The sequence below is a fragment of the Labeo rohita genome, chromosome 6 (genome assembly GCF_022985175.1).
Source record: "Labeo rohita strain BAU-BD-2019 chromosome 6, IGBB_LRoh.1.0, whole genome shotgun sequence".
NCBI lineage: Eukaryota > Metazoa > Chordata > Actinopteri > Cypriniformes > Cyprinidae > Labeo > Labeo rohita.
The window spans coordinates 16374118-16390978 of record NC_066874.1 but is presented as its reverse complement, the minus strand read 5'-3'; positions in this window follow the sequence as shown (position 1 = coordinate 16390978).

The following is a 16861-nucleotide window of genomic DNA, read 5'->3' as shown; positions in this document are numbered from 1 at the left end:
AAAACAGGGTTTAACTAAATGAACCCTGATATGAAGTGGTAGCGGCATTTGCAACAACTATTTCAAGACGCATTATTTTTCATTGTTCACGTTTCCCAAACTATCCATGTGTGTCTTTGTGTGCTCTTGTAAGCTTTCACTAGACTTTATGGAGAAAGATTGTTATTGTCTGATAGAGGTGTTGATCAAACATGTCTAGACCTAAGTATATACTTGGGTGTCTTCTTTCAAGCCTGAAAGCATGTCATACTCTAAACAAGCTTTATCTTACACACTCATCTCTTTTCTTCCTGGTGAGCTCCCTCAGGGGCCACATGCTAGCACAGGAGCCTTCCATAGCTGGAGGAACAGCCTTCACTTCTGAACTAAGACTCAAATACAAGCTTAATGAGTCCGTATAACTATAAAGCAAACACTTTTTAGCAGACATTCTGAGGGAGGTGCTAGTAACACAATTTTCTGGTTGTATAACATACATTTAGTGAACATTTGATTGAGTGTAGTTTAATTTGGCACATTACATTCTGATAATGCCACTTGACAACAGGTTTTCACGTCTGAGAATCAACAGCGTTGAAAATAATTGCGTAATGTTGTTGTGGTTTGCAGTGAGAAAACACAGAGCTATTTGTGCACTCCATGGCCTTTTAAACTTTTGGCTGCTAAGCTTTAGTCAACTCCCTTTTGATCATTTAAGGCAAGTAAAAACAGGAAACATCCTCTTCTGTGGTCTCATCTCATTCAATTACTATCTCCTTGAGGTGAATCCTGTAATTCCTTCTCTTTGGTTGTTGTTTCACCAGCAGAATTGTCTCAATATTACGAATCGACACATCAGGGTGCTGCTTGTGTGCTGCTCTTGGCACTTTTCCCTGCCCAAGGAAGGTACTTTGGTAGGCATATCTGTGTAAAGTAAGTGCAGTGTGTGATTTGTTGGATCCCTCACAGTCGTTTATTGATGCCTTGAGGCCAAGCACAGGTTTGTGAGAAGAGGAAGTGTTCGCATTCACAAACACACATGAACTTGAAATATTCTCCCTTTCCATTTTTTTTAAAATCTCTTTCACAGGTATATGCACACCAAATTGATGGCCTAGCTGTTGAGAGACTGATTGATTTTAAAAGAAAGAGGAAAAACAGAAGAAAAAAAATTTTTTTTTGACTACAATAATACAAGATTTATTCTGGATTTTTGAAATTTAGTTACATTTAAAATTTAAACATTATTTAAATAGTATTCATTTCTTTTACATGTTTAAAGAGTTTTAGCTCAACAGGTTTGAAGCAATCAGATAATTTCATACTGACAGGATTAAATTCCATCAGACTTTCCATCCAAACCTCATTTCACACTCACACACTCACACACAATTACAGTGCATTAAAAGAAGATTTACTTTTTTCAAAGACACATAATTGCGGGGTATGAAATGAGTCATAGCTGTGAGAGACACGTAAATAGGAAAGAAAAACTTGTTCATCCAATTGTGACTGCCAGAGCTTTGCCCTGTGAAGAAAAAAACAAGCCAAAGGATAAAGAGAGTTTAATCCAGACTCTCCTTCTTTCCATTCCTTCCTTTCTTCTCCATTCTCTATGTCACTCACCTGTAAAAAAAATTGTACTTTTTAAACCAGTTCTGATGTTTTGTTTTTTTGTGTTTAAAAAAGCACTGAATATGAACATCTGTCACATATTGTTCTTTTCTGTGAGGCAGTAACAAAAGTCAAAAGTTGCAGTAAAGTTTTGATAACAATATGGTTTTAAAACCAAACATTTGTTAATGCTTTAAGTGACATGAACTAACAATAACCAGTATTTTTGAATAGCATTTAGTAATTTTGGTTATTTATAAGTAAACTCACTTTACTAATAGTTAAAACAATGTTACCTCGCTGACTTAAAATTTTTTGTTTAGTCAACTAAAATATTACAGTTGTCGCTTGAATTAACATTATGTAACTTAAAATTTTAAGTCAGCGGGTAACATTTTAAGTTGAAATATTTTTTTTTACAGCGCTAGTGCTCAGTTCATATTAGTTCATAATGAAACATGAACAACTGTAATTGTTAAAATGTAAAAGGTTTTATTAGATTTGTGATGTTAAAACTTAATACTGTCAGCCTTGAGTTTAATGTATTATTTATAAATTATAATATTATTCTACACATTGTACATAGTGTGCGTGTGTGTGTGTGTGTGTGTGTGTGTGTGTGTGTGTATGTGTATATATATATATATATATATGACCCTGGACCAGGTATATTTGTAACAATAGCCAAAAATACATTGTATGGGTCAAAATTTTGCCCTGTGAAGAAAAAACAAGCCAATGGATAAAGAGAGTTTAATCCAGACTCTCCTTCTTTCCATTCCTTTCTTTCTTCTCCATTCTGTATGTCACTCACCTGTAAAAAAAAAAATCATACTTTTTAAACCAGTTCTGATGTTTTGTTTTTTTAAAAAAAGCACTGAATATGAACTTTAAGTTTATGAACTTTAATGCTTTAAGTGACATGAACTAACAATAACCAGTATTTTTGAATAGCATTTAGTAATTTTGGTTACTCACTTAAAAAAAAAAAAAAAAAAGTTACTAATAGTTAAAATAATGTTACACCGCTGACTTAAAATTTTTAGTTTAGTCAACTAAAATATTACAGTTGTGGCTTGAATTAACATTATGTAACTTAAAATTTCAAGTTGACTAAACTAAAAATTTTAAGTCAGCGGGGTAACATTATTTTAAGTTAAAATATTTTTTTTACAGTGCCAGTGCTCAGTTCATATTAGTTCATAGTGAAACATGAACTGTAATTAATTGTTAAAATGTAAAATATTTTAGTAGATTTGTGATGCTAAAACTTAATACTGTCACTTTAATGTATTATTTATAAATTATAATATTGTTCTACACATAGTATGTAGTGTGTGTCTATTATATATATATATATGTGTATATATATATATATATATATATATATATATATATATATTTGACCCTGTACCAGTCTTAAGTAGCACAGGTATATTTGTAACAATAGCCAAAAATACATTGTATGGGTCAAAATTATCAATTTTTATGCCCAAAATCATTAGGATCTGAAGTACCTGTTCAATGAAGATATTTTAAATGTAAACATATAGTAAAACGTCATTTTTGATTAGTAATATGCCATGCAAAGAACATCATTTGGACAGCTTTAAAGGTGATTTTCTCAATATTTTGATTTTTTGCACCCTCAGATTATAGATTTCAAATAGTTGTATCTTGGCCAAATATTGTTCTATCCTAACCTAACAAACCATACATCAATGGCAAGCTTATTTATTGGATAATTTACTATTTGCAGTCCATATATACACACACACAGAGAAAGAGAGAGATGCACAAAATGTCCACAAATGTATATCAATTTTATAATTCTAAACACTAAATAACTGTTTACTGTAAACTTACAATAGCATACTAATTAATCAAAACTCTTTTAAAGTCTGACCTACTTAGCTGAAAACTTCTGTCCCGTTTTACTTAACATGAAGGTAAAGAGATACTAAAAACAGACCCTTACAAATTCTTAAATTTTATTTTGTAATAATTTATTTTCACAATGACTAAAACCCTCATGGAAAACAAATGATTGTTCGAAGAAAAAGGGGGATAAAGGGTTATTTTATTTGATTGCATTAAAACGCCTTCATTCCACATTCCCTTTTGCCACTCACCTTATATATAGAAATGAACATTAACTAAAATTAAAAGTATTGTTCATTTCTAAATCATGTTAAGTAGTGTCACTAAATGTTTTCTTCTCTTCCATCTCTTTCCTTCCTTCCTCAGTCTTTACAGCAACAGTAAAAAGAAACAAGAAAAACAAATAGTACGGAGAGCCAATAGTCTGTGGACCCGGTGGGAGGATTTGCTGATGAAAATATTCGCTGATCAGGAATGAATCAAAGGAGATAATAAATGTTTTGGAATCTGCGCACCCTATGGACTACGTTCCCTTCGCACTATCTGCCTCAACCATCAGGTTACTTGTCTTTATCAGTCGTTTGGCTGTATTTCCACGCATATGGTCTGTTGACTATGTACAAGGACTGGGCTGCACTGCCCTCTAGTGGTGGACGTCCATCTGAGGCCAGACGAGGTACAACTATTTCTGCCCTTCAGATAATCATAATGTTAGGTAAAAGGCCTTTGCATAAAAAATGTGCGTCCCTGTAGGTTTAAAATCCTTCCAGGGATAGAATAAATCTACATTACTGTCTTAATTAAAACCTAAGAGGTAAAAAGGTTTCTGTGAGGGTTAGATTTAAGGTTAGGTAAAGGATAGAAACAGCTCTGAATTCAATGGAAAGATGCATAAAGAAAGGCACGTGAGTGTGTCTGCCATCTAGCCAGTCAGTGAGTGAGTGACCGGGTTTCTCGTGGTTTTGTTCAAGCAAGGCTCCGTGAGGTTTCTCCTCCTGTTGAGGAGAGCACAGCACCGGCGATAAGATTATTCTATGACTTGTGTTTGGCCATGATGAACAAGCCCTCGTTAGCAGGCCCTTAAACCTGGGCCTAGATAGTGCTCTCATTAGTACCAGTAACACATTTTGTAGAGAGTTCAGACAGACGGTGGCTCTTCCCCTCACTCTCTTCATCATCATTCACTGTTCGCACGATTTAATTATCTTTGTCTCTCCTAAGCAGCTTGATTTAGTGCCGATATACGTTTTTAGGGACTTTGCCAATATGGTTGCCCAGTCTTAATTGAAGCCATTTGCTAGGATGATGCCACAAATCCATCAAAAGTAATTTTAAGAAGACCCAAGCTGTGGTAACAGATTTTTAGGATGCAGACTATAGAGCAACACATTCACTGGGTGGCAAACTATCATTCAATTGTGTATCTTTAGACACCTAGCCAGTATATTGTCAAAATAAAATATCACCTGTTTATAAAGTCTAATTTTATGTATACATAGTAGAAAGGTGACAGTTGTCACATGAGGTCAAGAGTAGTCACAGATGCCATGTCTGAAACTATGGAGTCTCTTTTAGTGGTTTTTATGTTGGTTAGCTCAAAATTGTGTTTTAATTACAATAACTGTGAATTCTACAGTTCATGTACATAATAAAACCACACTGACATACATTACAAACTAAAAAATAAATAAAAAACATCTTTAATCATAACTAAAAGACCTGTGTTTACAGGACGAGAGCAGTTTTTTAACAATAAATATCAGTTTAGAGCAAGCTGTCACATTTATATATTTTGTTTGTTTGTTTGATACTCACCAAGGATGCCATTAAAGGGATAGTTCACCCAAAAATGAACATTTTATCATTAATTACTCACCCTCATTTTGTTCCAAACCCAAGGCCTTCATCTTCAGAACACAAATTAAGATATTTTTGATGAAATCCAAGAGCTTTCTGACTCTGCATACACTGTAAAAAATAAAAAAACACAATTTGTTGAGTCAGCTTAAAATAATTTGTTACCCTGCTGCCTTAAAATTTTAAGTTCAGTCAACTAAAATAAGTTTATTCAACTTGAAATGTTAAGTTGTACTAAGTAACAACTTAGATATTTGTGTTTGCTAAACTTAACAGATGGGTAAGTAACCCAGCTGCCTTAAAATTTTAAGTTGATTCAGCTCAAATATCTAAGTTGTCACATTTGATAGGATGATGCCACAAATCCATCAAAAGTAATTTTAAGAAGACCCAAGCTGTGGTAACAGATTTTTAGGATGCAGACTGTAGAGCAACACAGTCACTGGGTGGCAAAATATCATTCAATTGTGTATTTTTAGACACCTAACCAGTATAATGTCAAAATAAAATATCACCTGTTTATAAAGTCTAATTTTATTTGTATACATGGTAGAAAGGTGACAGTTGTCACATGAGGTCAAGAGTAGTCACAGATGCCATGTTTAAAACTGTGGAGTCAAAGTAAAATCCAATTACATGAATATGGTTTCTCTTTTAGTGGTTTTTATGTTGGTTAGCTCAAAATTGTGTTTTAATTACAATAACTGTTAATTCTACAGTTCATGTACATAATAAAACCACATTGACATACATTACAAAATAAATAAATAAATAAAAAACATCTTTAATCATAACTAAAAGACTAAAAGAGTTTTTTTTAAATAAATATCAGTTTAGAGCAAGCTGTCACATTTATATATTTTGTTTGTTTGTTTGATACTCACCAAGGATGCCATTTAAAGGGATAGTTCACCCAAATATGAACATTTTATCATTAATTACTCATTACTCATTCATCTTCAGAACACAAATGAAGATATTTTGGAAATCCAAGAGCTTTCTGACCCTGCATAGACAGCAATGCAACTGACACTTTCAAGGCCCAGAAAGGTATTACGGACATTGTTAAAATAGTCCATGTGACATCAGTGGTTCAACTGTAATTTTATGAAGCTATGAGAATACTTTTTGTGCACAAAGAAAACAAAAATAATGACTTCATAACATGTCACATAGATTTTAATGATATCTTTACTACCTTTCTGGGCCTTGAACGTGGTAGTTGCATTGCTGTCTATGCAGTGTCAAAAATGTCTTGGATTTCATCAAAAATACCTTAATTAATAAAAGAATTTTCATTTTTGGGTGAACTATCCCTTCGAATTGATCAAATATGACAGTGAGGAATTTTAAAATGTTACATATGCTAATAATAATAAAATGTTACTTGAGCACCAAATCAGCATATTAGAATGATTTCTGAAAAATCAACAACACATTATTACTTAATGTAGTGTCTTGACTACCCTGAGAAATATTCATGAGACAACTAGCCCCAATCCCCTTGATCTTATAAAAACTGCCTGTAACCTTTTATAAGCACTAATATAACTCTTTGTGCTTTTTCTATGAAAGGTGTAAAATTCAACAAGGCTACTCAGAAAGTAAAGGAAGCTTTCCATATCCAATTTTTCATGGTAGTGGGGTGTTCTTTTTCAACACTTCTTTTCATATCCTGTCCTTCTGGCATATTCGAGTTGTTTATTCTTCTTGATAACTATCTCTTGCACTGTAGAAATGTATATACAAAATCTGAAAACACTTTAGAGCAAATCATTCCGAGCCTGGATATTTTTAAAAAGAATCTTAAGGCTTCTGCAAAGAAAGTACAATGGCTTGGGTTGCTTTTATTGCCGTCTCTCTCCTCATTCTAGTCATCTTTGTGATACTTGCAAACACACACTTTTATGACAAGGGCTCTAACTTAAATCAATTTAAATCGGCCTTTGAAATTCCTTTCGTTATGCTATTGTGCGCGTTTGAAAAAGAATGAAAGGCAAATCGGAATTGTAACATCTGCCGCATTGGGGTGTTCTTCCCCCTCCTGTATGGCTTTCGTCACACACACAAAAAGGTATTGATCGATTCAAGTCCATTTAAAGGTTTTGAAATAAATCTGTATCTTCCCATTTTGAGAGGGATACAGAGACAAGAAGGGGAAAAAAATCACGGGCCCTGCAGGCAAACAAACACATTAAAGATGCTGGGAGGACAGAAGCAGCCAAGCTCAGTTAAAGCCAACTGGATGATTCATTTAACCGCTTCTATCATCTCCTTAAGCACTATGTGTATTTCTGCAGTAGCTAAGGACTCTCTCTCGTTCTGTCTCACTTTCAGTCTCCCTGCTTCTCTCCTTCTAGTATGACTTTGAAGCACTCTTCGTGCAACTCAATAGTGAATCCAGCCTTCTGCACAAAGCTCACCAAGAAAGATGCACTTGACAGACAGTACAATGTCTTTTTTTGTCTTCCTGCTGTATTCAAACATCACTGAGATAATTCCAGTCTATTTCTTCAAAGGTGTCTCATTTGTACACAGTATGTTAAAGATATAACAACATCATTTACTCACCCTCATGTCGTTCTGAACTCATATGGCTTTCTTTTCTCTTCTGGAACACAAAATAATATATTTTCGTAAAGTCAGTGTGGTCCAAAACTTTAAAGCTCCAGCAAAGATGAAGGTAGAGGGTCACCGCTAGCTTACATCAAGTCAATTATTATATTTTGGTTGACTTTTGAGGTTTGTGTTGCCATATTTGATGTCGTCGCATGTGTATTTTGAATCTGTTCATTAGATAAAGTGATCAAAGACTTGGAATATTCCAGTCAGGAGGTACAGTATGAGTTAATTTTACACTACCTTTATGTCCTTTTTAGAGCTTGAACATTTTATAGCCCACTGATCTTCATAATACGACTGGAATATTCTTTTAAATACCTTTTTTATATCTTTATGCTGAAGAAAAAAAAAAACATACTAGTTTGAACAATTCCTATTTGCTTCTTCGGCCATACACGTCTCAAATGCAATAAACAATGCAAGTGGCTGTTAGCAGCACACACAGCCTTATTGTCAGAGCATCTGACGGGCAAACCGCTTTAAACTATACGTGTAAATTATATCTTACGAGTTACTTGAAGCCCTTAATATAAAGCATGTCTCATGTTTACGACAAATATTTACCTGCAGCAGCTCACTCAGTGTCCACTGAATATATTGTACAAATTTGAGTCAATTGAGTAAAATTACATTTGAGTACAAAATACAAAGTCGAGTACAAAAGTCATTTGACCGTGTGTAGTTTGTTTAAAGCCTACATTTATTTATTTATTTATTTACTTCTGCCAGTTCTATTTAGGCTTAAAAATTTATGAAAGTTATATAAATTTGTGAAGATTATCGTGATCAAAAAAATAAACATTTGTTGGACACAGAATTCCTTTCTGCAATAATCCACAACCCAATGGAAAATCCCATTTGGTTTTAGTCAAGAAAATCAAGGTTATGTTAATTTAATGGTTAAAAATGTGTGATCACTAGTAGGGCTGTAAGAAACAAGTATTTTGGTAAGCGAGTAATCTGTCTATTATTCTGATGATTAATTAAGTAATTGGATAATTATAGCTAATATATTAGGGCTGGCAAACAATTATTATATACATGAATGTGCTTGTATTTATTTATACATAATAAATACACACAGTACACACACACATATATTAGGCAAACTCAAACTTTTTTGTATGTGATTAATTGCAATTAATCATTTGCCAGCCCTATATATATTGTAATAAATAAATAAATAATTATATATATATATATATATATATATATATATATATATATTATTTGTAATAAAAACAGACGTAAGCAAACAATAGCCTTTGAAATGACTTCAAATGCATATATAGCAATGAGGCAACAATAATTCGTTTCTAAAGCAAGTAATCATATGGTTTATTGAATAAAACTGTTCAAATCCATAATGTATTATAAATAATAGAGCTAATGTACATTACACATGATAACAAATGACTGCAGAGAACGATTGTTGTGTCATCCAACTTAATCCTTATTTAATATTGACTTCTCTTAATCTTTAATATTTGGCCATTTCTTAACAAGAAAAATGCTACAGCCACTGTAATTTCTTGAATATGTGGACATCATAACGTGCAAACTCGGAGTGAGTGTTTGAGCTTTTATTTTGAATTTGCAATGACCGGTTAGCATATTGAGAAAGATACTGATGTATTCTTCAGTGTTTGTGTAAGTTTATAAATGATTTACCTTATAAATCTGAAGAAATGGGCCACGTTGTGTTCCCAGATTAACGTTAAACCCAAACTCAAAACATAATGTAGAGTCTGAGTTGCTCCACACATGTAAATGAACAGTTTGTGTTGAGAAGCATTTAATGTGAACGGAGCCACTCTGAGACAAATGTACATGACCTACACGCATGTGAATAATTAAACATTAAACCTGCATCGCATATATGTATTTAATTGAATCATCTGCTTTATGAATTCACAATAGCATTATTCTTTATTACGATTTTAAATGTGTTTAATATATCATGCAGCCTTGGAAAATGGTCTAATAATACATTTCATGGATTCTCGTCTGTGGAATGTGCCACTTCAGAAAATGCAATCAAGGATTTTTTTTAAATCGAGTACTCTAATTAAATCTAGGAATTGTGACAGCCCTAATCACTAGTGCTCTATTAGCATCAAACTAATAGATGCATCTGTAATGGTTTATTGACATAATGTTACATAAGCATAAGAAATAAGAAATTGGTAACTTCTTCACAGTTCAATGCACAGTCAAGTCTATTTTCTTTCAAATAAATACATAAGCTGTTAAAAACTCTCCCTGAAGTGCATGCTTAAAATGTAGACTGTGTTTCCTTGGCTTGGTTGCGGCTCACATGGTGCCACTGAGAGGTTACAAAGTGGATCACCATCCAAATGGACATGGTAGTCATATCTGTTTGAGTTGAATTAGGAATGTCTCCCTTAAAAACAGCTTAAACTCCACGAGCGGTGTCAGCGAGAGAGACTTTGCCACTAAGTCAAGTATCTCATTGACCACACTTCAAACTTGGTGAATTCTTGAGCCCCTTCAAAAGGCCATCTTGGCAACATAACACATGTGAACAAGCGCAATACGCTTGAGAAAGCTTCTCCTAAACACCAAGCACCTCTGATACAAGCAAATCCTCCCTAAGCCACTAAACTGTATTTAAGCACTGACCATGAGCAGAAGGCAGCATTAGAATCTATCAGAGCCATCGCCATATGATTTGTGGTGACAGGGTTGACGGGTAGCTATGGAGAGGGCCGCGTGTGGGTGGTCAGTGATCCCCCCTGATCTCTGCTCCTCTTAAAGCTCACAGTAAAATGGAAGCAGCTCGGATTATGGACTGCTGTAATTGTGAGAGGTGGCAAAGTCCGAGAGCGGTGATTGCACTGGATTAAGACAAGGAGAGAGAGAGAAAGTGCTGTTAGCTGCTGCCCCTCAGGCCTTTTGAATGAGAAGGAAGAATAACGGCCCCAAGGGTATATTTCCTCCAGTGCCACCAAACCTTATTAATGTCAACAATAAGGTTTGGTGAATATAAATAAGACTACCTGCACCTGACCAGTCCACAGTCAAGCAGGTTACACTCTAAGAAAATGATGGGTTAAAAACAACCCAGCACTGGGCGAAATAAAACCTAGTGATTTTGAACCAGTGTTTTGACCCTGTGGTTAGGTTAACTGTTTAACCCAGCCTTCTAAGTGGTTTTAACTCAACTATTGTTAAAATTAACCCTTAAAATGAACTCAAAACAGGTTGTTAATTAAATATCAGACACACAATTACTAAAGCCATCAGCAATAATCAAAATGTGAACTTTTTTTTAATAAGCAATTAAAAAAAGTTTATTATTTAATTATTTATTCAACTTATTAATATTAATAAATGTTAATTTCCAACCTTTTTTGGGTTCTGTCACACCCCTGTGGACTGTTTTGTTTGGTCTTTGTTTGCTGCGACTCCTTCCTGCACACGAACCTGACAGGTTCATTTTAAGCAAGAAATATAGTATTTTTTTTAGCAATAGTTGAGTTAAATAAAACTACCCAGAAACCAACCGCTGGGTCAAAACAACCCAAACGTTGGGTAATATTTCATCCATATGTCACCACAGAGAAGTCTGTCATTTCATCAGAAAGTCATGTTATGGATTTTTGATTACAAATTTTGAGGTCAAAAACATACATGGATGAATTGTTTGGTGAAATACTGTACAGACAAACTCAGTGATTGGGTTCTTTTGTCCCAGCGGTTGGGTTAAATGTTTAACCCAGCCTTCTGGGTATTTAACTTAACTATTGCTCAAAAATGACTGTATGGCTGTTCAAAATGAACTCAAAATAGGTTGTAAATTAAAAATCAGATACACAATTACTAGAGCCATCAGCAATAATCAAAATGTGAACCTTTTTTTAAATAAGCGATTTTAAAAAAAGTTTATTATTATTTATTCAACTTATTGATATTAATAACAGTTAATTTCCAACCTTTTTGGGTTAAGTTTAAGCAAGAAATATAGTATTTTTTTATTATTTTATTTATTATTTTTATTATTTATTCAACATATTAATAAATGTTCATTTATTGACCTATAAAAATTAAATATAGTGATTTTTTTTTTTTTTTTTAGCAATAGTTGAGTTAAATAAAATTACCCAGATGGTTGGGTTAAACATTTAACTCAACCACTGGATCAAAACAAACAAGTCGCTGGGTTTGTCCATATTTCAACCATATCCTGTGTCACCACAGAGAAGTCTGTCATTTAATCAGAAGATCAAGTTATGTTATTTATTAAAAATGTTGAGGTAAAAACATACATGGATGAATTGTTCATGATAAGATAATTTAGTTGCATTTAGGAAGAAAAGTAAAAATAAAAAAAACTCAAATTTTCAGTTTATGCTGTTCATGCTTTAAAACAAACTGATCTTTTTTTTTTTTTTTGGATATTTCTGTTGTCTATGTATAAATTTTATTGTTTTACAATTTAAATACATACTTTACCCGTAAAATAGGAAATAAATAAATTTTGGTCATACGGGATCATGGATCATTTAGATGCATTTAGGATATATGAAAACTCAATTAGTTCATGCTGTTCATGCTTTAAAGTAAACTATGTAAATAAGTAAGTAAGTAAATGGGTGAAAAATCTTTTTTTTTATTCAAACTTTTATTCAAGACAAATTTACTCATCTAATAATATTTAAAGTTAGTGTACTTGGTTAACACAGAGACTAAAGTGTAAGTGAAGAGTAATGTTGAGGTGAAATATGATGTAATGTGAGAAGGAATTAAAAATTCTAGGAATTATATTATGTTTAATGAAGAATTAGCAGCATGGGTGCATCAGTTTCAAAGCTGTACTTTTCTCAAACTTTGCAAAAAGGCTGAAAATATTGTTTAATTGTTTAAAAATGCTAGGAATTAGCTTTAGCGAGACAAAACAAAACCCCAAGAACAAAACGTCCTGCGTTTGTTTTCCAAAAATATTGTATGTCTGCTACAATAAATCGTGTTACAAATAATAAATAATATAAAATGTGTCAGAAAAGGTCACGACTTGTATATAAAGTAACAAAAGTGTTAAATAAAGTCATTGTTAGTAGCAAAATTAAATAAACTAGTGGGAGTTTATTGACTAAAAGCCCTCAGGGTTGAAAGTGCTCACAGAATCACCCAATTACCAAGAGCAGTGATTGCAAAACAAACGCAACAATACGAGCGAATAAAGCAAAAGTTTGCATCGCTGAGCCGGCGGTGCCGAGGTGCCGGAGCTCATCTCTCGTCTGCGAGCGGCGCGGCTCCTTTGTCTCCCGGAGGGGAGGTGACCCCATGTCTGCTGCTTGTATCAGCGGAGCAGCATTGTGCTCTGGGGGAGATTTAGCTTCTCAAAGCATCTCCCAGCCCCAGCTTTCCCCACAAACACCCCGACTGCCATCTCGCCTTTTCTCTCTCACAGACAGTAATCTTTCTCTCTTCTTCTGCATCTCTCATGAGCTCGCTTTGTCAGAGCGCTGCTAATGTTTGCCTCCTATTCAGTATATATACACATATATGTATTTTTGTGTCTGGAAGAATCCATTGTTCCCAAATCATTGTAATATCTATTTAGAGTGGCAACAGCAGTGGCGGCTGATGCTCAGTATTCACAGAGCATAAACCAGCCTTAAGACTTAGAAAAGCTGAAAGAGCTTATCCCTATATTCTTAAACTCTCCGCTTTTATGCTGGTCTTAGGCACTAAGGGTAGGATTGTGAATAGCAATTGTTTGACTGCTGCAAAGAGAGAGCGAGTGTGTATACGTGGGTGGGGGAATTTTATTCCACGGCAAAATCCTCTCTCTTTTTCCTCCCCATTTTTTCCCTTTTTTCTTCCTTCTCGCTCGCTCTGTCTTCACGACTGTAAATATTAACCATGTTCTTAACTCGTAACGGTGTATGAGACAGAGTAATGTGCTTTTAAGGATACATTATGTGAAAGATTTTCCACAGTATACAGCACTGCTCAGAAATAAGAAAAGGCTATTTTATGGAGACTGAAAACAAATTTGCCGCGGTTGAGAGGAGAAGAGAAAAAAGTGATTTGGGAGCTAAAAAAAATACAGATGGAACTTTGAGGTATCAAATTGTTACCAAACAATAAAGAAAAGCCTCCAATTGCGTTGGGAGGATCTGTTTTTTTTATTTTTTTTTAAAAGAAATATATAAATAAATTTCTCAGTGTCCCATTTCTTTGTGCTCCTTTGCTATGTCTCAAATCCGTACTTGGTCTTTCTTTAGATAGTGTCTAATGCTAATGCATTTCAAAGGGCTTTTTTCAAAGCACAATGGAATACACCATAAGAGTTTAGCGGTTTCGCTCCAGATATGCTTGAGCTCAGCGTGTAGAAGAGGACATCGGCTCTTTGAAAGGCCTGCTGCTTTCTGTTTATAGCCATTCTGTAGCACAGGAAAGGTTTGTTGTGTATGCAAAATGCTCTTATATTTACGGTATGGATAACATAAGGACAGCAGTTTATCTTGGTGTCTTATGACTCAAGAGAAGATTGCGTTATTGTATTATCACATAGCAGTTTTTAATCTGTTATGGACAGGAGCTTGGTTTTACAATCTTCAGGGATTTTTTCCAAAGGAGGGCAGATGACCAAGGCCTGTCTTTTATGTCAAACTAATGACACAGGCTGTGAATACACACAGATGTTGACGGTTTAGAAACTAAAGATGTGTAGCAAAACAAGAGTGGAGAGCTGTCGCTGAAAGCAGCTATAGCCGGGTCTCAGCCTAGACCTGTAAACATGAAACAAATTGCTTCTTGGCTGTCAGGAAAGAAGGCGGTGGAGTTTGTAATTCCATGTGCTGTCGTTCTGCCGGGTCCATTAATACAAGCAGGGGCTCTTTAATTGAGAGAGCAGGGCTGAGGTTGGGTGGAAAATGAGTGGATGGTTAATGGGAATGAGCAGTGTGGATATTTTAATCAGCTGTGACTCTTCAGCAGGATGGAAGTGGAAGTGAACGACTTCTTGCCGGCACAGCGGCGCACAGCACACTGGCTGTAGGTGACAATCTCTTGTTGTCATTCCTCTGTCATCAACGCACCCTTCCACATATTTCAAGTTTCAATTGGTAATTGGCTTGTTCTTGCTGTTTGATGTGTGATGCGTCATTTACATTTATGGAGTGTCTGTTTACACCAAGTGCAAATAGCCTGCCGCAGAGGCTAGGCTAACGTGTGGTAGGGTTAGACAACATTGGAAAAGATGCCCACTAAACAGCAGCTCAAGTTGCGTAGGTAATAAATCAAAATGTACTTTTTGATGCGATCGACCCGAGTTTGAATCCGCCTTTTGCCAGACTTGTTCTTTTTCCTTTGCATATCACATATGAAATCAGAAAGACATGAAGAGTTCAGATGCAAAACCAGCTAAAAGCCATCTCGGTCAAAAATGAAATAATGATACTGAGTGAATGCTCCTAACACATAGTGTACGTCCATCAAATATTTTTACTTCAAACTCGCTAAATTCCAGCCTCAGCCCAATCAGAAGTACCAGTACTTACATAGAAACCTATACAAAGTAGCCAGAAAGAAATGCTAATTTTAAAGAAGTACGTCAGAGGCTTTTCCATCTGAACTGTTCACATGTATTTTCGATAAAAATGAAGGAAATAATCGAAAAACTGGAAAATAACGTGCCTCACAGATGTACACTTTTTGCTTTTTACTTTGCCACAACAAAGCTAGGGACTAAAAAGAAGTGATTTTTGCAAATGACATTTCCTTTAGTTGTCTATTAAAATATTAGTACTTTATAACATCCATAAGTTGGTCATATTTGCCACAATTAGAACATTAACACAAGAAGCTTTTTTGTCGGGTACAGTTCAAACAGTACCTGAGCACAGTTGAGACACCCATCCGTAATGTTGTAAAGCTGCCTAACCAATTAATTGCAAATGTAAAATACCTTTAAAAATGAATATTCAGTATTTTATTTGATTATTAGTTTATTTAAAAGTAGTTCATTTGTAAAACATTGTACAGTAATGGCAAACAACGATACAATATTTAATTTCAGTTAATCCTTTTAATAGTAACAGCTGAAAAGTTGAGTAACAGTAACAATTGCAAACAGCAATTAAACAATAAAACAGATCAAATGCAAACAAAAACCTAAAAAACATAACAACAATAAACATGATAAATAAAACATAATAACAATAACCTAATAAACCATAAAAAACAAAGGTATTTCTTAAAACAAAGGTATATTGTCTGAATGTGAATATACCTTACATCGTGCAACTAAACTGTGCCACAATAGGATTCTAGTGCGGGTACAGTTGATACATTGTGTAACCCGTTAACCACCTCGAACACTTCTCTAGATTTTGCAATGACCTTGCAAGACACAAAGTCATGCAATATGTCAGTTTTTAGAGCACAGATTAAGGTTTATAAAAATGCAAGTTAACTTTAACAGTCATGTAAGAATGAGAAGCTATTTAATGTAGAATGGATGTGCTGATGTGAAAAACATCCCTTTGAAAAATATCTTTGGACTGTAAAAGCACATGTTCTTCAAATTTCCCACGATTGAAGAGGGCGCTAATATGCATGTGTGAAGCAAATACCACAGATCAGACTTCTTGTGCACACAAGTTATTTAAGGTGTTTCAAATGTACCCCTGTACCAACAGTACCCGGACTACCCTACCAATTAGCAGCATCCATTTAATAATTTAATAAAAAATTATAATTTACACTCAATAGGTTTTTATTGCATAATGTTTTATAATGTACTATAATAATGAGGTGCAGTTATCTGACACTTTTTGCACTAATATTATAAGTAACAACTAACTAATAATATTGCCAAAAAAATACAAGAAATGGCTATTTTCACTTAATGTAAACAGAATGCACTTAGCATCTA